At 38.3% G+C, this 23,924-nt stretch overlaps 1 protein-coding gene across 6 annotated transcripts in view; it reads left to right on the top strand.

The window, feature by feature from the left end:
• The window catches only part of USP6NL (USP6 N-terminal like), a 154,155-nt gene that overhangs the window by 33,913 nt on the left and 96,318 nt on the right, over positions 1–23,924 (top strand). The window contains exon 1 of one of the 6 annotated variants that reach the window (XM_057731103.1): positions 3,340–3,365. The exons of the other annotated variants lie outside the window; for them this stretch is intronic. The gene's annotated coding sequence lies outside the window, so the exon portion shown is untranslated. Of the gene's footprint in view, positions 1–3,339; positions 3,366–23,924 lie in introns of those variants that run through there. 6 annotated transcript variants of the gene reach the window in all.

The raw sequence follows: 23,924 nt of genomic DNA, 5'->3' as shown, positions 1-23,924 counted from the left end.
AGTTTTTTTCATATTGACTTCTTTCACTTTGCGATATACATGTAAGATTCCTCCATGTCTTTTTGTGCTTGATAGCTCATTTCCTTTTATTGCTGAATAATATTCCATTGCCTGGATGTAGCACAGTTTGTTTATCCAGAATTCACCTACTGAAGAACTTCTTGGTTGCTTACAAGTTTGGGCAATTATAAATACAAAGGTTTTTGTGTGGACATAAATTTTCAACTCATTTGGGTAAATACCAAGGAGCACAATTGGTAGGTTATATTAGTATATTATATTAGTATATTTAGTTTTGTAGGAAACCACCAAACTGTGTTCCAAAGTGGCTGTACCATTTTGCATTCCCATCAGCAATGAACGAGAGTTCCTGTTGCTGCACATCCTTGCAGCATTTGATGTTGTCAGTGTATTGGATTTTCGCCATTCTGACAGATGTGTAGTGTATCTCATTGTTGTCTTAATTTGAAATTCCCTAATGACATAGGACGGTGAGCGTCTGTTCCTATATTTCTTTGTTTTCTACATGTATCTTTTTTGGTGAGATGGTATAGATTTTTAAAAAACCAAAATGTATTTCCTTAAAAAAAAGTAGCAAAATGTGTTCTCTGTAGAAAAGTATAGCAAAAGAAGACAGTAAAAATTTACTTATAATGCCGCCATTCAGAGGAAGAATCATTGGTAACATTTTGGTATTTTTTTCTTCATACACCCATGTCTCCCCTCATATATGTATAAATAAATGGCAATAGGGCATTCATAACATTTTGTACTTTTCGTGTTTACTTATCCACATATAGTTAGCTTTTCCTGTGTCATTCTTCTAGAATAGTGGTTCTTAACCTTGGCTGAATGTTAGGATCATTTGGGGGAGCTTTTAAAATTATGGTGCTCAGGCTACACCCTAGGACAGTGAAGTCAAAATTCCTGTGGATGGACCCAGCATCATACTTTAAAAAATTTCCCAGGTAATTTCAGTGTGTGTTGAAGTTTGATAACCACTGGTCTAGAATGTAATAGAATTACTTTTAAGAAAAAATATAATTCCCAAAACATCACATAAAATATGATGCCCTTTTTATAAAGTTCAGAACAACCAAACAGCAACACAAGGATTGTGCGTGTGCGTACGCGCGTATGTCTGTGTGTGTGTGTGTGTGTGTGTTTAATACTGTACAGATAGATATAAATGAAATCAATGGAATGATAACTGCTAGATTCAGGATGATTCTGACTTTGGGTTGAAAGCAGGGGAATGCATTGGTGGTTGGGGAGACCATAGGTTAAATGCAGTTTATTGTTAAGGTCATAGTTTTTATTTTGGTGGTTGCTTTGTGGCGTTTATTAAATTACTGGAAATAAATGAGTGAATAAGTAAAACTGGGCCATGCATGAACCAATGATAAGAGCTAAGGACTATGATTAAATCAGTTCTTTGTGCCAGAGGCCCAATAAGGAAAAATATTAAGCAGATGAAAACTGTTACATCCCTCTTGTGAGTGTATCCATAGGGTTTAAATATCACAGTGGTTTGATACCCGATATTATCCATCTAAAAAGTGAACAGGCTATTCCTTCATAGCTAGAGATTTTACATACTCCTTTTTTCTGAAATTATACATTCATTCCACTTTCCTCCCAGAGGTTTATCCTAATGCAGTTGGTCAAAAGAAAACATATGATGAATTTTGATAATTATTCACTATAAACTAATATTTTAGTAGAAACTCGTATCTTAATGAGTTGAATGGGCTGGTGTTACTTGTTGCGCCTTGATCAGAGGAACTGTTGAGTTTTCTTTGTCCCCCACCTCCCACATTTTTACCCTTTGGAGCCGTGCACCAGTGTGAGATGGGTGAGGGTTGGCCTTTTTCTTGTAAAATGGGAGAAAGGAGATTGTGTAAGAGGGATAGGAGTGGAGGACCACTGCTGCAGGCATCTCCTCCAGCAGCTCAGCTTTAGTGGCAAAATTAATTCTTTTAAGACTGCCCATGCCTGAGTAAGCCCAGAGGTATGTGTACCATCAAAATTTGCCTTCCAGGAGGGTTCAGAAAGCTCCTGGGGTGAAGGAAGCAAGGATAAGAATGCACTTGTGTGTAGGTAAATGTACATATACGCATACAGTGTTAACTGAAGCACAGCATGTATACAGATGTGTTATTCTTTTTACATTGTTTATCTCCTCATCATTTACATTACTGTTTTGTATGATTTAAACACATATAAATATGAATATATCCATATCTTTTTTAAACAAATAAATAAAGCATATATTGGAATATATAGCCGGAATTTAACTTTTTATTTTGAAATAATTTCAGACTTAGGAAAATGTTGCAAGAGTAACAAACAATTCTCACATATTCTCTTACCTGGATTTCCCAAATGGTAACATTTTACCACATTTGTTTTCTGGTTCTAATAAATATTATTGTTTTTTGACACATTAGAGAGTAAATTATTTACCGTTAAGTACTTCAGGGTGTATTTCTTAACATCCAGGATGTTCTGTTTTATAAACTGCCATGGAATGGCCGTAGTCAGGAAACTAACATTGATGATCTTGATAGACTGTATTCACATTTTACCAGTTGTCTCAAAATGTCATGTATTTTCCCTCATCCCTTTCTGGTCCAATATCTAATCTGGAATTGTGTGTTCTGTTTAGTCATCCCGACTCTTCACTCTCCTCTAATCTGTAATTGTTCCTCAGTCTGTCTTTGTCTTTTGTGATCTTGACATCATTTAGAGTACAGCTCAGTTCCGTATATTAGAATATATGTTCAGATATTTTTACTGATGCAGTGTGTGATAAAAACATAAGAAGCGAATGAGAGAAACAAGAAAAAATTATTGGTAGCGTAGCAAAGTTAAGGGCTGACCATGGTGAACCAGTGTGTTCCAACTGATCGTTAATATGCTTTTCATTTTCAAAACCAATACTGATATCAGTGAGAACAGGGAGTGATGGTAATTGAAATTTATGGAAACATGACTACAGATGTTCCTCTCATCACTGATCAGATGTGGAAGGTAGAGTTGACTGAGAGGGTGACATCCTGTAGGCCCCCTTTCTTGCATGGAAAGAGAAACAATGGGAGAAAGCAAAGCTACCAGAAAGTACTTTTCACAAACATCATTTCTTTCCCAGAAAAGTGGAAGTGATTTCTCAGAAGCTGGACATGCAAAGAGCTGGAAAATAAAGCCAGTAAGTATTTAACACCTGTTTCGTGTTCAGAACTGCCCTAGGAAATGGGGCAAGGGATAGAAAGAATTAGGGGAACTCGCTTTGAAGGATTTGACTTAAATGTTGGTTTGTCTCTTTCAGGTCTTCAAAGGGATTCATTGAAAAGCACAGTTTTGAGGTTTAAAACTTGGTATTTGACCCATCTGAACTCTTACCTTGGTTTGGTTTGCAAGTAGAAACAAGCTCTTTAAAGATAATAGGTAGTGAGGATAATTGCCATGTTTTGTCCTCCATTTGCAAATATTTTCTCACTACCATGGATTTGTAGCACTTATGTCTTAAATTAACACCCATATGGAGAATACATTATGGTGAATATACTTGCACATGTTATAGCACCTCTTCTTTGAAGAGCCGACAACTTTACCCTGAATTTCAAAACTGTACGTTTTTTCAGAAGAGGTTTGTTGTCATAGAAGACGGAAGCCTTTGCGTTTTGGATCCTGTGTTTCACTTCCAAATATGGTGGGTTCACTGTGTACCTCAGTTGTCCAGTTGAAAAATGGGAAAATAACAGGCAAGCCTTTAACTATGTGGAGGTAAAGGAACTGCCTTTGATTTGCTCTGGGATCTATTATTTTATGATACATTAAGAATATCAGTAAATGGGAAGGAAAGAAAACTAGGAAAGTCATCAGTACAGTAAGAGGAACAGATTGCTGGTGAGGAATCACTTTAGTGAATGTAACATTTGAGAATAAGAACCTGAAGCTCATTTTTCTCTTTTAATTAACTCTGTAGGTTTACTTTGAAAAGGGCTGCTATGTGATAAATAGAACATGTGACAAAAGGATTAAATATTAATTGAGCATGGTTGCAGCTTGGCTGTTAAAAATCAGACGGCAGACAGTAGTTATATTTGATTTGAAATTCTCTGGCCCACATCTCTGATGGTGAGACCAGTGCATTTACAACCCTTCTGGGGATTTCTAGTGTGCAGTGGGACTGAGACCTCTCTTCAGGGCTGGAACATCAGAGGGGTGTGTGTGAGGAGGAGGGCAGGGAATTCTTAGGGTATTTTTTGAGGTACCATTTCTTCTGTGCAGATCTGGGAGCTTGGAGTTAGAAAAATAGAGTTGTATTTTTATCCACGTTTTATTTTCTGTATTTCAAATATGAGATTTTTGAGAAATTGGGAAAAAGTATCAGGGCTTTGACAGTGCAGGGTATTTTGGTTGACTGCTTCTCAGTATGTTTTTAAAAACTTGCACACAGCATCTATGATCCACTATATGAGAATTTATAGCGTAGCACTTTATTTTTCCTGTCGTGATTTTTGTCAGAAAATGTTTTCACTGCGCTTAGTGCTTTACAGAAGATTACTCATGTTTTGTTTTGCTTTGTTGATAACTTGTTAATGCTCGACCAAGTCACGCATTTTGGACTTTGAGGACAGTGGTTTTCACGTGTGCAAAAATCACTTTGAATCCATCATTTCAAGAACATGCAGCCCATCCTTTTGCTGTTTCTTATTAACTGCTTCAGAGCCTTCAGGGAGAGCTAAGCAGAACATGTATTTCTCTGGAGTTGGTTTGTGCCTGAGCTTCCTGAAAGCAGAGATGCTGTGAGCTCGCGGTGATGAAACCTGTTGGATTCCTGGAGGAGGCAGCTGGAGCCTTTAGCTTGTTAACTAGCAATGATTCACGTCTTGCAGATTGTAAAGGAGCTGGTGACACCATCCAGGCAAAAAGCAGCCAGAGGGAAAGAAGGTAGGAACAGCATCAGGATGAACAATCGGAGCACTTTAAGGCACTTAGAGATTTTTACAAATATCGACCTAAAGAGCAGCTATAAAAAAGGAGTTTGAGTTATCCTGTGTACTTTTGCTCTTCTGATATATTACGGTATCTGAGGAGGATCAGGTAATGGCATAATTGTTAACATGCCTCATTATTACTGTTTTTAAACCACAAATTAGAGGCGTATCATTTTATAACAAGGTATGAAGAGTGAGGAGAGGTTATAACATATCTGCTACAGCAGTACTTTTCATGCTGTAAGGATCCTCTCGCATTATTTATTTTGGAGGTAGAAGAATAATTTATATAATCCTCTCTTTTAACTTTATAAGTGTTCATGGCAGAAATAGGAAGAGAACAAGCTAGGATTCTGCCTGTAGCAGAGCAGAAGAATTAGATGGTTCTTATTTGTGTGACTAGGTGATAAATAATAGTAATAAATGTGAACTTAGCCAGTAAAGGGTAGATTTTATTGCTTTTTTTCAGTGAATTATTGCTTTTTTCTGTCTATGGTATATGCTTAATCAGTGCTGTTTATATTTAAAATAGTCCTATATTTATAGCCTGTGGCAGTTTGGGATATGCTGGAATACATTTTCAAAATCTTTTTTAATTACGTGCCTGACTTACAGATCTTAAAACGAACTGATGCAGATACATCTTTGAAGAAATACTTGTATATTTTGCTTTTTAAGCATTTGAAATAGTAAATCTCCAAAATAACAGTTAAGAATTAATTTAAAAAATGTAGGCCATCAACTAAGTTTATAATACTGGCAATTTCACTAATTTAATCTAGGGTTTTAAATCAGTCAGTTGATACATTTATATACCAGTCTTTTCACATGAAAGATATAGTATTCTGTCTTTATGTGATAAGTATAAGCATACCTCAGATGATATAAAATATAGAGTATTTTGTATTTTTTAAAAAACTTGATATGACCTGTGTTTAAAGTGAAGCTTATGAGATTCCTCAAGTCCTCTGTAAAATGATTTAGGGTTATGGTATTAAATAATATTGTAACATATAGATTAATCAACCATATACAGAATATTTACAGCTGAAAGAAACCTTAGAAACCTTCTTGTTTGTTCTCATTTTGTGGAAGAACATGGTATTTAAATGGACAAAAATGCATCTCAGAAAGCAAAGAAACTATTGTCATTTACCTTTGAAAATGTGTTAATATTTAGGATATTTTACAGTTATTTACCTCCTGTTTTCTCCTTCACTTTCTTCTGAAACAGAATGTTGTTTCTATCTCTGAATAGCAGGATTCTGACAGCTGGGCATTTTTAGAAAGCTTATTGCTTTTTACTATTTCAAGAGAATATAAATTAGTTAATTTAATCCCAATCTGTTTGAAAAACGTCAGATTCATACAGTTTGACCTTTACATAGTCAGATTTTTTTGTTGTTGTTGGAGTGTTTCTTCTGGTTGATATGTTTTCAGTCATAATCGTAGTTACTTGGAGTATACCTGGGGAAAGAATAATCATATTCTTCTTGCTTTTCATAATTCTTACACACACACATGCACACTTAATAATGGGATCATATTGACAGGAAATGCCATATGAATATAGGAAAAATGGTACTAAAAGATACTAAATACTAACCTAGTAGAATGGTTTTTGCTCTTAGATTTTTTCCCCCTATATTTCAGACAGAATTTTCCATGACCAGGGAAAGCGGAGGCAGGTTATACATGGACATTTTTCTTAGAAGCTTATTTTTTTCAAACCTATTCTAATGGTGTTTTTAATCATTTAGCAAATGTATTTACTATTAATTTTGTCTTTCTGCAAAGTAATGTAATATTTTACCAGTTTTTAATATTGATAAACTGCTTGAGAAAGGTAAAGTCCTACGAACAAATATAAAACAATGGCCCAAAAGGAAGAGAGTCTTTAACTCAGTTATTTAAAATAAAGCATGAGTTTGGATGGCTGCAGAGAGAGCAACATTTCTAAGTATTCTATTCACATTAATAATAGTATATAATTTGGAAAAATTGATTTGTGAGGGGAAGTATCAAAATTGAGGATGAAATAATTATGATAAATGATTTGAGAAGTTTTCATCAGTTGCTTTTCCTTGGTATGAGATAGTAAGCAAACAGTGTATTTTAGGTGAGATCCAAGGGTATGGCTAAGAATTATTTTGGGGAAAGAGAGAAATTATGAAATATTCATGAATATTTTCTCTAGAATTTTCAAAATATTTGCCAAATCACTGCTTTGTCATTTAGTAGAAATGTTAATCAAGAATCCCAACCTACCAGACTTAGTGGAATACAGTGCTAAGAGTTCATGCTAATGCTCTTCAAGGAACTTAGAATTTTGCAATAGTTAGCACTGTAAGAAAGGGAGAGAATTCGTAACACTATTTGAAGGATACTTTTCGTGGATCCACGCTCTGTTCTACTAAAGCTGTGGGAACTCCTAGAAGTGATTGACATTTGTAAGATAGTTGAAGTGGATAGGAATAGATATTTTATAGTATGGCCTTGGAAGACGAGGCAAAGGATAACTGGTCTTTGGAAAAGTATATTTGCCTGATGGAAAGGAGGGTCAAATATGTATGTATATGTGTTCATTCATTTGTTCATTCATCCTCCTCTCATTTATCCACCTTTATTGGGTGTCCGCTATTTGGAAGACAGTTTGCTAATCACTGGGGATACAAAATAAAATGATCCCTGCTCATGCCTGATACAATGGATCCCAGCTACTTATCCAGTGAAGGAATGAATGAAAGAATATACATTTGTTAACACAGTCTAGTCTAAGAGGTGTTTGTATAGTTAGGGCAGTATAGTGAGTTGTTTTGCGATGAGGTCATCATGGGCAGAGGTAAAGCAGTTTAGTCTGTGGACCAGGGAAAGGCGTGGGGTAAGTAATTCTGTGCTAAATGGAAAGATAAACCGTAGCAGTCTTCCTCTCCAATGACTTGGTTAGCCCGCATCTCCCGGGACAAGCTCAATTAGATTGGGAAGGAACCACCTCATCGAGTGGACCGGAGGTAAAACCCCGCAGTCTATTCAGGGGTACATAGGGCACAGGTGTAGTTGCCGTAGCTGTGTGTTAGTGAGGAGCCTGGTTTTCTCCTTTAAAGGCCTCATGTTTATTTGGACAAAAATATTTTGAAAATATTACCTGTTTCTGTATCTGGCTAAACAGAAGTATGCTAAATATAAATTAATCATTTCTTAATGATTCAGGTTCTTTATTAAAAAATTTTTATGCAGGTTACAAAACCTGATGACCATGTTGATCAAAATTATTCTTAAAATAAGAGTAGATTTAGAGTAAAGCCCTGAAATTCTCTCCTGTTAGTAAAACATGAGCTTTGGCATCTGTCCTAACCTTTTCATTCCCACTTTCATGCCTTAGCACCTCTCCTCTAGATTATTAAAGTAGCCTCCTCGTTTATTTAATTTGATAAGCATGCTTTGAACACTTATCGCATCCTAGATGCAAGGGTACAGAGATGTATCCTCAAGGAACTCATATGTGGGTGGTAAGAGACAAAAGTCAATGATTACAGTAGTATGAGAGGTGTTCTAGTAGACGAGGTGTTGTGGGAACCCCAAGGGGGAACTGGCACTGGTTTGGTGGTTAGGAGAGTGAAGGGATTAAACTCTTTGGTGAAGTGACAGATGCCTTCATTTGAGCTATGTATCAAAGGATGCATAAAAGCTAGGGGGGGAAAAGAGAGTATAAGCATCTCAAGCAGGAGAGCTCAGGTGCCAAACACGAGCTTATATCTCATGTGAAGAAGTTTGGAAATATTCTTAGGGTGATAGTGGGAGAAGGTGAGAAGACCAGTCAGTTGTATGTGGTCATTTAACTCTGTATTCTATCCTTCCATTGCTGTCTGAGGCCATTTTGTGAAACAGTTTGCCATAAAACCTGGAATTGGGACTCGCCTATATTTCTAGCTGTGGTGTTCACTAGATTTCCCCATGCCCCCTCTGTGCCAGCGACACCAGAATGCTTGCTGTTTCCCAGATGTGGTGCTCCATCTGGGTGCAGGTCCTTCCTTTCCTTCCCCAGCGACTACAGTTCTTGACAGATCAGCCTCCGAGGCTCAAATGCCACCCCCACCAAAAAGTGTTCCCTGATCTAATTAATCATTTCTTTCTTTGTATTCTGTTAGCATTTTACTTTTGCCTCTATTACTCCACCTTTAAAATTCTACCATACCTTATGATTATATTTATTAAATTGACCAGCAAATGTTGACTGAAATAATGTTTTGGTTTACTGAACATTTTTGTTTCCATTCTGTCTTTTTAGCTGTGTTTTAGATAGTTGAGAGTGTCATAAACTGATCATTAGATAAGTGAAATATTATAGCTAATAACATAACAATGGACAGAGAAATGTGTGATTCCCCTTTAAGATATTTTGTAATGGTTTGATAGATGATGGCTTTCAGCTTATGTTTAAAGTATTCCCATATTTTGCTACATGTTGACCATTTAAGCTTGAGAAACTGAAGTCATAGCATCCAGTACTTTTAGTTGTTTGTTTGAAGTTCTCTATGACTTAGAGAGTTTCATGCTCTTGACCAAAAAAGATGTCATGATAATCATTTCATGAGAAGTTGAGTAATGGCTGCTTGCAGCAAACACAGTTCATTGTCCACCCAGTCTCACTTAAATCTTTGCTAACAACAGGATCTAGGTTTTGTTTGTAGTGAGATTGTGCTCAGTTGAAAAAACAAACCAACAAATAAACTCTGTTTCCTGAGTTGTAAAACCTGCTGGAGACTTTTGGGAAAGTTTTGCTTTTTGAGACAATTGACACCTCCACTTCCTTGTTACATCGTTCTTTCTACCTGGAATGTGAATGTAATTCCTGGAGTTATAGCAGCCATAATGTGACCCTGAGGACAGAAGCAATCTGGTGCAAGAAAAACATAGAAGTCTGGTCTCCATTGACACCAATGAGACCAGTGAGCTTTTGCACCAATCTTGACTTACCTCTAGACTTCTTGATTTATTACTTGCAGTCAAAGCAATCCTCTCTAGTATGGTATCCAGTGTGGTTTAAAAAACGTGTGTCTTTTAAATGCAACTCAAACACTATTACAGTGTGTTTTGTTCAGTACTGGGGTTGGGTCTCAGTGAGGAGTAGCATATATCCTAAGTTAAAACGTAGATGTGGCCATTATAATATGGTGGGCGGGACATTGTTGATTTGGATGTCAGAAGACCTATGATCTAATCATACCACTGTGAGACTGGGCAAGTCAGTGAATGTCTTTGTGTCACAGGGTTTTCATCTATTATACGATGAGTTGTTTCCTCAGATCTCATAGAGCACTGACATTCATATTCTACTACTTTTCTTAAAGCCATTCTTGTTTTTCTGTGGTGGCCTCTTAGATTAAAATATCAAATTCATAATGCCTGCCTGCCTATGTTTACTCTTTTAAACACAAACACGTACACACAGTAAATAGGGTTGTGTAATTGGCTTAATTATGGAGAGCTTTTAGAGATTTTTCACAATTTACTGCTCTGTGAGTGACTGCAGCACAGGGGAGGCCAGGTGAGAACGTGGACTATAATCAGGCAGATTGGGTCTCAACCATGGATTTGCTACTCACTTATTAGCTGTGTGACCTTTGGCAAGTTACTTAACCTCCCTGTGCATCAGATTCTTTGGAAAGTAGGAATAATAATAGTAAGGACTTCACAGGAGTGTTGTGAGGATTGAGATAAGGTACATACAGGACCCTGCACAGTGGTTGGCAGGGCTATGTAGTAAGGGCTAAATGTAAGCTGCCGTTAATATTTTTGTTGGTTTTGTTATTTCTATTATTGTTGTTACTGTTGCTTAAGATATTATCCTGATTGCTCAGATGGCTGATCGCTTGTTTATAGGTGTTTATGTCTGAGACAGAGTACAGGGTTCTGTGGACAGTGGTCTGATTCAATATAGTGATGAATTAATGTTTATTAATATTTATTATAGTGTTGGTTCGTTTGTACTTGGAAAACATTAAGCAGTGAATTTATTCTTTGAATTTAGATATGTAATATTGGAAGTTAAAGTTGTGTGTGTGTCTTGTGGGCAAAGTTAATTGATAAAATTTTATCAAAACTTTGTTTTAGGGAAATATACTCCTATGTACAGATCTTAATTAATGACCTTGTTTTAAATATTATTTTAAAGAAAAATGGGTCCATTTTATGTAGCTCATTGACCCAGTGTATCTTTGTCTTAACTTTGGTGAAGAATTTCAAAAGAGTGAATTTTGCGGTCACTTGTTGCTTGAAATTAAAGTATTCGAAAGGGTTTTCTTTGAATTGTTTAAACATTGAAAATTGAATGCCGTGGACTCCCTGAGCTTCATTCCACTCTTGCTTGTGAGTAAGGCAGTGCTCTGCTGTGATGAAAAGCAGAGCCTGAGCTCTGTCCAGCGTGCTACACTAGCCACTAATATGTGGTTATTTAACCTTAGATTATTACAGTGAAGTAAAATAAAACATTCAGTTCCTCGTTCACACTAGCCGCTTCCTAAGTGCTCAACAGCTGCATCACAGAAAGTTCTATTAGGCAGCACTGGATAGATTGTGTAGCCAGACTCCCCGGGTTCGTTTCCTGAATTCACTGCTTAATAGTCATGTGACCCTGCGCAAGTTAGTTCATTTTCCCCTGCCTCAGTCTCCTCATGTGTAAACTTGGACAAAAGTTCTCCTGAGGTTGTTAATGTGGATTAAGTGAGTCAACATTTGTAAAGTGCTTAGAACAGCACCAGGCATGTAGTACGTGTTTGTTCAGTAAACAAATGTGCATCGTGTTCAGATTTATTACGTGTCATAATTTATTAATGTGTAGTGATTATCTTTTTTGTCCTTTATGTATCTTTTATTGCCCTTTTGAGAAGAAAATTATATATACCAACCTGCTTGGATAATTTTTTGTATTTGAATTTTTACATTTGGCCACAATTTAATGTTTCTGTCACACAGTCTGGCTTGAAAATTCATTGGGAGTGCCCACTGCTTTCAGGGTGAAGGACGATTTCCCTTTGTCGGGCATTTTGGGAGTTCCAGCCTGCCCTTCCCAACTCATTTTCACTGCCATCCAATCCTAGCTCTTTGTTCCATTTTTCAGTTAATCACTGCCTTTGTTGTTAAAAATATTTAGTGGTGGTGGTTTCATCTCTTCAAATGGTATGTAAGCTCTCCTAGAATGTGTGGTGCTGTGCATTTAGTAAATGCTCAGGGTATGCTCAGGTTGAGTAAAAGAATCTTCTGTTTTAGAAATGCAATCAGTATTTCTACTGATATCAAAACAGAGTCATTCAAGTCATCTCTGAAGTGAAGAGAGTTCAAAACCCATTCTACCATCTATGATATCAGAATCAGGAATGTGCTCCATCTCTTAAGACTCTGCTACTTGGCTGTACTTGTCTCAGTGGGGAGAGGTATGGACAGCGGTTCTCACCCTGCAGCATGGTGGTCCGTGTAAAGACCAGTTGGTGACGAATTTGGTGATTTTCTGGATGATGCATTCTGAAAGGATGTTTTTTTATCTTGGTTTACTCATTTCTTTAAGTTATCTCCCATATTTTTGGTGTGCTGTTTGTTGCTTCTGTGTTTTTCCTGATTATACACAAATGCTTATCACATGAATGTAACAAAGGGGAAAAAAGTCATTCAAAAGGAAAAACGTACCTTTTTTTTAAAATAAATTTATTTACTTATTTATTTTATTGGCTGTGTTGGGTCTTTTTTGCTGTGCGCGGGCTTTCTTTTAGTTGTGGTGAGTGGGGGCTACTCTTCGTTGTGGTGCGCGGGCTCCTCATTGCTGTGGCTTCTCTTGTTGCGGAGCACGGGCTCTAGGCGCATGGGCTTCAGTAGTTGCAGCACATGGGCTCAATAGTTGTGGCTCACGGGATCTAAAGCACAGGCTCAGTAGTTGTGGCACACAGGCTTAGTTGCTCCATGGCATGTGGTATCTTCCTGGGGCAGTGATCAAACCCGTGTCCCCTGCATTGGCAGGCGGATTCTTAACCACTGCGCCACCTAGGAAGCCCGCGTACCATCTATTATAATAAGCAAAAATTAGTTTTTATGTTTCTATAATAATGACATTTAAGCATAATTAGGTATTTTTCACTTTAAACAAGTTATTTTCTCCATGTGAGAAGAAAAGTATAAAAACTCCAAACCTCTACTATAGAATGGGGTATGCCTGTGGTCTAAGAGCATATAGAATTCCCGTTTGTTACTACAAGTTGCTTAATATATACCAACATCAGTGGCAAATCCATAATTATCTGTGGATAGCTGCATTTTGGATTGTATGTACTGTATTGCATATACATTGTGCAAGTTGCCTTGTATTATGTTGATGGAGAAAAGAGTGGATATTATAAAACTAGTAATGTGAATAAAATTCATACATAAATGGTCTTGCATTGTAACCAGAGATAGACATCTTCTCTGAGACAGTGGTTCAGTATCCTGTGTTATTGGTCTTGGGTTTTTTGGAGGTGGCCTGGGGGATAGTTGGGAATGGTGAGACAGAGGCACCAGGTTCTACTTGGGAGTGAGTTGGAGTCGCCCTCTGCATGTATCACTACTTGTTACCCTATAACATGATGTCATTACTTACGGTTACCTTTCAAAGTGCTATGCCTTCATTACCCTGTGAACTTCTTGAGGGCAAGGACCACAGTTCATTCATCATTTTGGAGTAAAGTGAATTCTGAAGAATGCAGTGGTTTGTGAGCTTGTCTGGTATTTATTTCTCTGTAGCTTATCATCAAACTGATGAATGCACATATGGGTAATAGGTAATTGGTATATTTAATCAGTTACCTAATTACGGAGAGGACTCAGTTCTCACTTTATATTATTTTATTACTGAAACAGACTGCCCAGTAGATATAAACATTCTCTAGAGAACAATTAGGTTTACAGTGACTTATTATGCTTAGAATGCTACTTGGAATTAAGTATTTGTTTGTACCACTGTCTTGATATAATTTAAATGTAACTTAGAAGTGCTGCAATGTCTTCATTCAGATAACTTGTTACCCTTTAAAAATTGGCTGTGTGAGTATTGTTTCTCTCCCATTTGGCAGACAGCAGATGCAGTGATTAATAAAGGTCATTATGCTACTTAGTCATGGAGAGCTTTTAATGACTATTACCTGAACATCTGTTACTTTCGTCACTGCAGTTACCCAGAACATCCGACACAATGTAGAAGCTGTGCTTTGAAAATTTGACTTAGGCTAATCTAAATTACTACTTTAGGACATTTTAATATTCCTTTACATTTTAAATAATTGTGAGAAAGCCCTTATCTTTCTATAAAGTGGACAGTGAAAAAGTATAAAGGACAGACTTTTGGAATGGTTGTACTGGATAGTCCTAGAGTGCCATGGGCTGCATTCTCAGCATCTAAGAGTTGTCTGTGTACAGAATTGGGGGGGAGAAGGGGTGACTTTCTCATGCATTCTGTCATGTGAAACCTTGACTGAAAATGTGGGGCTTGGAGTGGAATTGAAAGGAAGGACAAAGGTTACCCAGACTCTGCTGGGAGAACATTGAAAAGTGAGAAAGGGTTTATTGATTATGGGGTTTAGTATTCTTAAAGTATTTGGTAATAGGTCCTATTACCAAATACTTTAAAAATTTTGAAACAATTACAGTGCTTGCTTCAACAGCACATAGACTAAAATTGAAATAACTGCAGATTCACAGAAAGTTGCAAAACAGTACTGAGAGGTCCAGTGTACCCTTCGCCCAGTTTCCCCCAATGGTAACATGTTACAGAACTATAGTTGAATATCAAAGCCAGGATATTGACATTGATGCAGCCCACAGACTTTATTCAGATTTCACCAGTTTTACATGCACTTTTGTGTGTGTGGTGTATAGTTTATGTAGTTTTATCACACATACAGGATCCTTGTAATCACTTAACCACCATTAAGATACAGAACTATTCTGTCACCTTCAAAGCTACCCCTTTATAGTCACACCTACTCCCCTCACCCTCCCTGCCTTTCCCTAACCCCTTGCAACCACTAATTTGTTTCTCATCTCTATAATTTGGTCATTTTGAGAATATTATATAAATGGAACAATATGTTACTTTCAGGGATTGACCTCCTCCCAGCAGTGTCCATGCAAAGTGTGGCATATATCCATCACTTGTTTCTTCTTATTGCTGAGTAGTATCCCATAGTATGGATGTACCAGAGTTTGTTCAATTGTTTACCCATTGAAGGATATTTGGATTTTTCAAGATTTTGACCAATACAAGTAAAGCTGCTATGGGCATTCATATATAGTTTTTTATGTGGACCTAAGATTTCATTCCTCTGAGATAAATATCCAGAATATGATTGGTGGATTGAATGGTAGGTAGATGTCTAGTTTTTCAGGAAACTACCTAAAGACCAATACTTTTATTTCTCCAAAACTTATACTAGTAATTCCTAATAAAACGGAGACACTGAGAAATTAGTTCCCATATGATTGTGTTCTATAAAATGTCTACAGATCAAGAGACAATCAAGTGGACATTTAGCAGTTGTAACAGACAAGTTACAGAAGAAGTACAAATGGCTAGTAACATGTGAAAGGATTTTGAATGTCGTTGATAGTCAGATAACTGTTTATTGTTAGAATTATATTTAGATGCAGGTAACTTAAAGGCAGGCAGAATGATGAGTAGTATGGCAGGTACAGTGGACGAGAAATGTCTCGAGCAACCCAAATCTTTTCATTTTTCTCGTCAGTCACACTCAATCTTCGTCCTCATGTTGGCAAGATAGCTGCTGCGTCTCCATGCTTAGGTGCAAGAGCTAGGCCAGAAGAAAAAGGAAAGGGGGAAATCCAGAATAAGTGTCAGCTGTAGAAAGAAAGCAAAAACTTTTCCTTAAACCATCAGCTAGAGTTGTGTCACATGCTACCAGCAGCTTCAAGGGGGCCTGGGAAGCAAGTATTTTTTCACTTGAAACATTCTTGCTGAAAAGTTACGGGGCTCTCTTAGTAAGGAAGGTGTGGGAATATGGATAGGCAGCTAGCAAAGCTTGTTGGAGAGTGCAGATACGAAATGTCATACCTGCCTAAGACTGGCTGGAATTAAAAATTGCAAATAACGTCTGGTGTCATGTAAGAGGTACTAACACATTGTTTGTAAGAGAACAAATTGGTATACTTTTTTGATGGGCATTGCGGTATTCCTTATCAAAATTAAAGGTTGTGTTTCATCTGGCCCAGGAGTACAAATCTGTGACTGTATTTCTGTGGAAGTGCTGTCCCTGCACATGTGCAGAAAGATCTTCGCTGTAGCATTGTTTACATAATATCAAACCACTAGAAATGATCTGTCGGTGGGAGAAAGGCTTGCACATCATGGTATATCCAGACACTGGTGTACAGTGCAGCCGGCCAGTGAAAATAATAAGTGTGACTTATGTAAACAGACCTGGAAAACAGCCGTGAAATGTACGATTGCAGAGTATCTTGCGTAGTCTGGTTCTCCTGCCTGCTCTCCAGTACATGTGCATGTGTTTGTGTGTATATTCTCACGCATGTGTGCATGTGTGTTTGTGTGTGGTATGATTTCATCAGTTTTGGCCTATGCAGTAGAGAAAGACTTTATGGAAAAACACCAAAAACAATTAACACTGAAAGTGGGTTTGGGAAGGGGGAATGTAGGAAGAGATTTCACTTTCCTTTATATACATCTGTATTGCTTGAGTAGTTTACAAGCCTGTGATAACTGTTCAGTTAGGAAATGAAGTATTGTATGATGTGATTTTTTGGATGTTTGAAGCACATATTTTTGTATTGTGACTATTGTGGATGCAACTGCATAATATCTTGTTTTGGCATTTTATGCCATAGAGTATTCTAAATATTTTTCCTTAGTAACTCAAGGCCTGATGAGATATTCAGGGCTGCCTGAATATACTCAAAATCGGTTTAGATTAAATGCTTTTTAACGCTTCCTTATAAATTTTAAAACTTTGACTTCTTCAGCAGGCTGTACTTTTTATACATTATCAGTGTATCTCCCTCTAACAGTTCTTCCTATTTCTAATTTTCTGCTTTAATCTTCTTTGACTTGGGAATGAAGCAACCAGCAACCTGGTTTTAATTGTGTCTAAAAATAGTTCTGAATAAAAACAGGAGAAATTAGCTCTGAATGAAGGTCTTGAGAGACTTTGTGGGTAAAGTACCTGAGCTTTAACTTATTGCTATTTGAACACCTTTTTTTTTTCTGTTTAGAGCTCTTTTTTCCTTCTTTGTTTACCTTTGTTCTCAGCTGTGTTTTAGTTATTTGAGATGGCTTGATACATGAAATTTGCTAAACCTAGGGATGTTTAAAAAACAGCCGATCAGTGTTGCTCTTTTAGAGAAGCTTATTACAGCAGTAAGGAAAGGAGATAGGGTGTTTTAGGGCAGGGTTATATAGGAAAAAAGCCCCGAGCCTTTAAATATTTGCATTTTCTTTCTGTTCCTTAATGGTAAGATGGTGCTTGCTTTTGTTGACAAGTCAATAATTAACCCCATGTAACGTGGTGTGTAGTGCATACAAATCAGTCTGGGGTTTGAATCCTGGCTCTGTCATGTACTTAGCTAAGTGACCTTCCTGATCCCCAGTTTTCTTACATTTAAAAGCTTATTTTGCGTAATATTAGTACATAGTTGATGTAAATGCCTGGTTGACACACTCGGAGATGACTGTGAGCACTGAGTGGAGAAAATTCCTGTGATGTGTCTTGCCGAGACCAGCTCGGCGACTCGAGGTGAGTGACGGGTGCCGCAAGCTTGAAGAAGACACAGACACAGACTGAAGAGAAAGATGGGACCGGGGGACTCAAGACCTCTAGGATCAAGAGCCCTGCTGACTCATCCCAGGTTGCTTTTATTGAGTTCGTGGGCTTACATTCTCAGGTTACACTCATAAATAATCAAAGGCCTCACATGACTGAGGCAATTATCTTTGTTTACTTCCTGGGTCCGAGTTGAGCAGGTGTGGATTTGAGCTGGTGGTGGAGAGCAAAACAGCCCTGGGGGCAGGAGACCTCTCTCAGATATTGGGGGTCTGTGCCCCACCCGTGTTGGCCCCTCTGCGACTGTGCCTGTCTTAGGTTGTTCCTCCCTTGAGGAATCTTACCCGTCTCTGGCTAACCAGTCATCCTCCAGGGCCAAACACGGTGATATAAGGAAGGTTCTATGCACCACCCTTGTTGGCCCCTCTGCGGCTGTGCCTGTCTTAGGTTGTTCCTCCTCTGAGGAATCTTACCCGTCTTTGGCTAACCAGCCATCCCTCAGGACCAAACAGGGTGATATTAGTCTCCACGCCCCGCACCCTCAGTTCCTCCACTGCTCAAGCAGGACATTCTGAATCCCATTGCTCGGCCCACATACTTCAACATTTTCAAGGTTTCAGAAAGGTTCCCGGATGTCTTCCCACCTCTCCCCCTTTTTGTTTTCGTAGGAGAAGATAAGCCTGTAGGAGAAGATAAGCCTATTCGAGTTATTTCTTTTTCAGTCAATCCTTGGAGCGTTCCTCCTGCGCACCTGAGAACTTAAACATAGGATAATTAAAAGACAACAAAAAGTATCAAAATGCTTAGGAGACTGCTATTCATGCCTTTTATCCAATCCAATGGATGCAATGCTTTTAATCCATCAGCTATACTTTGTAAAGTAGCAAATTTGGTGTAGAGACTGCAAAAATCATATTGCATGCCAGTTATTTTAGTTTGTAATTGTTGTATGTCCAGTGTGAGACCATCCGCTCCATATCCCAGCAGATGTGTCACTGGCATCATGGCCATTCCAGATTTGTAATGTTCTTAAACTTAAGAGAAGTTTCCATATTTCTGTTTGAGCTCTGCCATTCTCTAATTGAGGCCAAGGAAGTATTAATCCAATCCTAAGCCATAAGATGGGATAGGGCGAGTGCATGGCAATATTGGTATATGCCATCACAACCTTTTATAGGGATTGCAGGAGGAGTTTTTTTGGTGTAAACCATCAGAGACTGCATACCCCTTAGGGGACCAGTTTCATACTGTTCCATAGGAACCATTAAGTAGTATCACACCCTCCGTCCCACGGCAAACATCCCAAAGAATCTGATCTTGTCTGTCAGCCCATATCCGTTTTATTTTACACAAAGGTCTATCAGGGATGGCATAATTAGTAAACCTAGTCTCTTGATATCCAAAGCTCAAACCTGAAAACAAATGTACAAAGTTCATCTCTGGAGATTTTACATCCCATTCAAAATGGTGTTTCTTTGGAACGCTCATGATATGGCTTAATTCTCCGAGATGGAATCCACACAGGTTCCAGGCCTTGTCCTGGTGACACACAAGCAAACCCTCTTCCCCATGTGATTAACCTTCCTGATGACCAGATATTAGTCAATGGGTCCTGCCACCATATCAGTGGCTGTGAATCATTAAAATGAGTCACATTCCTAGATGAGGCTCGAAAATGCCTCTCAGCTGCTGTATCTGTAGCCTGTGCAGATACATTCAAAAAATTAATAGTAAATAAGGCTTTATTTAAAATTGTTTGTTGCCCTTGGGTGATTCCCCCTTTTTGTTTTTGGAGCATGTTTTTAAGTAGTTGGTTTGCTCTTTCAACTATTGCTTGTCCCTGGGGGTTGTAAGGAAGTCCTGTAGAATGTGATATAGACCACATATCAAGAAATTGTTGAAATGCTTTACTAATATAAGCAGGGCCATTATCTGTTTTAATGGCTTGTGGCAACCCCATGACTGCGAAGCATGCATATAAATGCTTTTGCACATGCTTTGCAGTTTCACCAGACTGGGCAGTAGCCCATATAAATTGAGAAAATGTATCAATGGTTACATGCACATAGGAGAGCTTACCAAAGGATGAGATGTGAGTAACATCCATTTGCCATAAAGAATTAGGGCGCAAGCCCCGTGGGTTTACACCAGGTTCAGATTGCTGAGGATTATTAATAATTTGGCATGATGGACACGTTCTTAATATATCTTTGGCTTGATTCCATGTAATATCAAACTTCATTTTTAAGCCTTTAGCATTTACATGAGTTAATTGGTGGAAATGTTGAGCTTCATCCAATACGGGTGCAACAAGTCTATCAGCAGCTCTGTTACCTGTTGCCAGAGGCCCAGGCAAAGTAGTATGGGCCCGAATATGGGTAATATAAAAAGGAGCGTTTCTAGAATGGACAACTCGTTGAAGTAATAGAAAAAGATCATAAAGAGGCTGTGGAATAGACTGCTTGATAGTAGCAGTTTCTATCATATTAGTGGCTTGAACCACATAGGCAGAATCAGATAAAATATTAATGGCCTGAGGTATGTCTTGCAAAGCACAGATAACTGCATATAATTCTGCTTGCTGAGCTGAAAAGTGAGGGACAGGGATTTGTCGTGTTTTAAATCCCGTATATCCCGCTCGGCCCTTACTAGAGCCATCAGTAAAAATTATAGAAGCATCTGGTATAGGATCAGATTTTGTTATTTGAGGTAGAATCCATTGAGTTCTCTTAAGAAATTGCAAAATGGGATTTTTCAGATAGTGATTATCAATTTTCCCAATATAATCAGCAAAGGCAATTTGCCAACTTACACAATTTTGGAAACAAGCCTGAATTTCTTTAGTAGTTAAATTAATAATTATATGTGAAGGGTCAGTTCCAATTAAATGCTTACTTCGAGTTCTTCCCTTCAGAACCAACTGAGTTAATAATTCTAAATAAGGTGACAAGGATTTTACCATAGTATTTGCTAAAAACAACCATTCCATAATTCCTTCATTTTGCATTAATATCCCTGTAGGTGAATGAGGAGAAGGTAATATAATTAATTGCAATGGCTGATTAACAGTTACTCTCTGTAATTGAGAAGAATGAATTTTATTTTCTACAAGTTTTAGTTCCTCTAAAGCAGCTGATGTTAAAGTTCTTGGACTATTTAATTTTGAATCTCCTTTTAACAAAGCAAATAGGTTAGACAATGCATAGGTGGGGATCCCTATGCATGGGCGAAGCCAATTAATATCTCCTAGGAGTTTTTGCAAATCATTAAGAGTTTGGATTTGATCTGACCTCAGTTCCACCTTTTGTGGTCTAATAGTTGTTCTATCAACTATTGTGCCCAAATATTGATATGGGCTATGCATTTGTACCTTTTCCGGAGCTATTTTAAGTCCTGCTCTATCAAGGCAAAGCTGCATGCTAATATACGCAGAAGTAAGTAAATCTTGATTAGGAGCAGCACACAAGATATCATCCATGTAATGGATAAGATAACAATTAGGAAATTCTAGTCGTACTGGTTCAAGGGCTTTAGCAACAAAGTTCTGGCAAATAGTAGGACTATTCAACATGCCTTGAGGTAACACCTTCCATTGAAACCTTTTTCGAGGTTCTTTATTATTTAGTGCAGGCACAGAAAAAGCAAATTTTTCTTTATCTTTGGGATGTAATGGAATGGTGAAAAAGCAGTCTTTCAGATCAATAACTATTAAAGACCAATTAGCAGGGATTATATTAGGTGATGGGAGGCCTGGTTGTAAGGCCCCCATTGGTTGTATAACTGCATTGACTGCTCTGAGATCTGTTAATAAACGCCATTTACCAGTTTTTTTCTTTATTGGAAATACTGGAGAGTTCCATGGGCTAAAACATTCTTCAATATGTCCTTTTTCTAACTGTTCAGTCACTAATTCTGTTAGAGCTTCTAACTTTTCTATGGTTAAAGGCCACTGCTCAACCCATACAGGTGTATCAGTTTTCCAGGTCAATGGGATTGGTGCTGGGGGAAGCAGTAAGCTTTTACGAACAGTGGCCACTAGTGAAAAGATTGATATCCAAGACCTTCTCTATTTGCATTACCTTCAGCTGGAATGGGAAATAGTTTCCCTTGATGATATTTACCAAAACCTAACCCTGGCTGATATCCTTGATTTATTTGCATTTCTTGACTTTGCATACTATAAGTATCTATCGTTGGAATGTGGATTTCAGCCTTCCATTGTTGCAATAAATCCCTTCCCCATAAATTAATTGGAAGGTCTGCTATATAGGGTTGTAAGTGGGCTGGCTGCCCATCTGGGCCAATACAAGGCAATATTTTAGCACTTTGCTGCAAGCCATGAGCTCTACCTAAACCTACCACTGTAATGTCTGCAGGACAAGTAGGCCAGCGAGAAGGCCAATGATTACTGCTTATAATTGAAACATCAGCACCTGTGTCTATTAATCCTCTAAAAGCTTTCCCACTTATAGTTACTGAGCACGTCGGGCGTGTTTCTAAAATTTTTTCAGAGAGGAAAATTTTGGCCTCTCCTGTGCTTCCAAAGCCTTTCGTTCTCCTTACTTTTGTACTATTGCCAACCTTACAATATGGCAGAATAAGCAACTGTGCTATTCTATCACCTGGATGGGCTTTCCATGGAACCGAAGTTGATATCATCACTTTAATTTCTCCAGTATAATCATTATCAATCACTCCAGTATGAATTCTAATTCCTTTGGATGTTAAACCAGACCTTCCTAGTATTAAGCCTACGGTTTCTTTTGGCAAAGGTCCAGTAATTCCTGTCCTGACCAATGTTGGAGCTTCTCCAGGCAGTATAATAATAGATTCTGCACAAGGAAGGTCTAAGGCTGCGCTGCCTGCTGTGGCTGGTGATAATTCCATGGCACTGCGGAGTATTGGGCCATTTCTGCCTGTTTCTAGATCTGATAGGCTCCCTTTGGTTGCGGGGCTAGGAGTGAGCCCCGTTGATAGTTTCCCGACAAAGGGGTTCCATCCTTATGGAAGTTAGATTTACACTGGCTTGACCAGTGAAATCCTTTTCCACATCTTGGACAAAGTCCAGGCTGTTTTTGCCCTTTGATTAAGGGTATCGGCTCATGTACTGCCTCATAAATTCCATTAGGATTATTAGGATCCACTCCAGGTGCCACCCTTTCATGAACAGTCACTGGAAATGCCATTTGCATAGCTTCCAGATCTCCCTCTTGTCTAGCCTGCAAAATGCCCTTCTGTAAGGGTGATAAAACTGAGTGTCCTATAGACACAGGAAAGGCATAAGTTCCCCCAGGCGGCATTAAAGAGGGTGGAGGAGGGGGCAGTATAGGAAGTTTGCCCTCCTCCACAACTGAGGGAGCCGAGGGTCTTAATCCCTCAGCCATTTGTATTCCCTTTTGTTTTTCAGTTTCGTTTGGCACCGCATATGCCCATCGGTCCTCTGATGGGCCAGCTTCTTCATCAAAGCTATCATTTGAGCCCTCAGGAGCCCATAGAGGCACTAATAGAGGCTCTAATACTGACTTAATTAGAGACCACATTTGACCAAACAGAACCTGGTACGGGAGTCCCTTTAGAATGCAATTTTTTAAGTTTGCTCCCAACCTTATCCCTAAGTACATAAACCCAGTGTTAACCTAAAGAAGGAAACCACATACAATATTCTCAACTATTTACAGAATTTCTAACAATCAACCTTCACTTGCTTTTTACAAGACCTTCACTTGCTTTTTACTCCACCTGCCCTTAGGAGCTGCCATAACAGGCATACATCTGGTCGATATTAATCTGAACTTTCTTTATTTCCCATATTTTACTCCAAACACAAACTACCCAAGAGATTTACTTACTGGCAGGATTTTCTCAGAGGCCTCTTACTCTCCTCTTGGGGGCTTCACGGCACTTCCCAATTCTTTACTTTTATCAATTTCACTTTCCGTGAACCTTCGTCACTCAAGCCTTTCGAGCCCCACGACCCTGAGATTAAGAGTCTCATGCTCTACCGACTGAGCTAGCCGGGCATTCTGAATCCCATTGCTCGGCCCACATACTTCAACATTTTCAAGGTTTCAGAAAGGTTCCCAGATGTCTTCCCACAGTGTCTGGCACT

The sequence above is a fragment of the Hippopotamus amphibius genome, chromosome 4 (genome assembly GCF_030028045.1).
Source record: "Hippopotamus amphibius kiboko isolate mHipAmp2 chromosome 4, mHipAmp2.hap2, whole genome shotgun sequence".
Taxonomy (NCBI): Eukaryota; Metazoa; Chordata; class Mammalia; order Artiodactyla; family Hippopotamidae; genus Hippopotamus; species Hippopotamus amphibius.
This window is presented reverse-complemented; position numbering and strand designations above follow the sequence as displayed.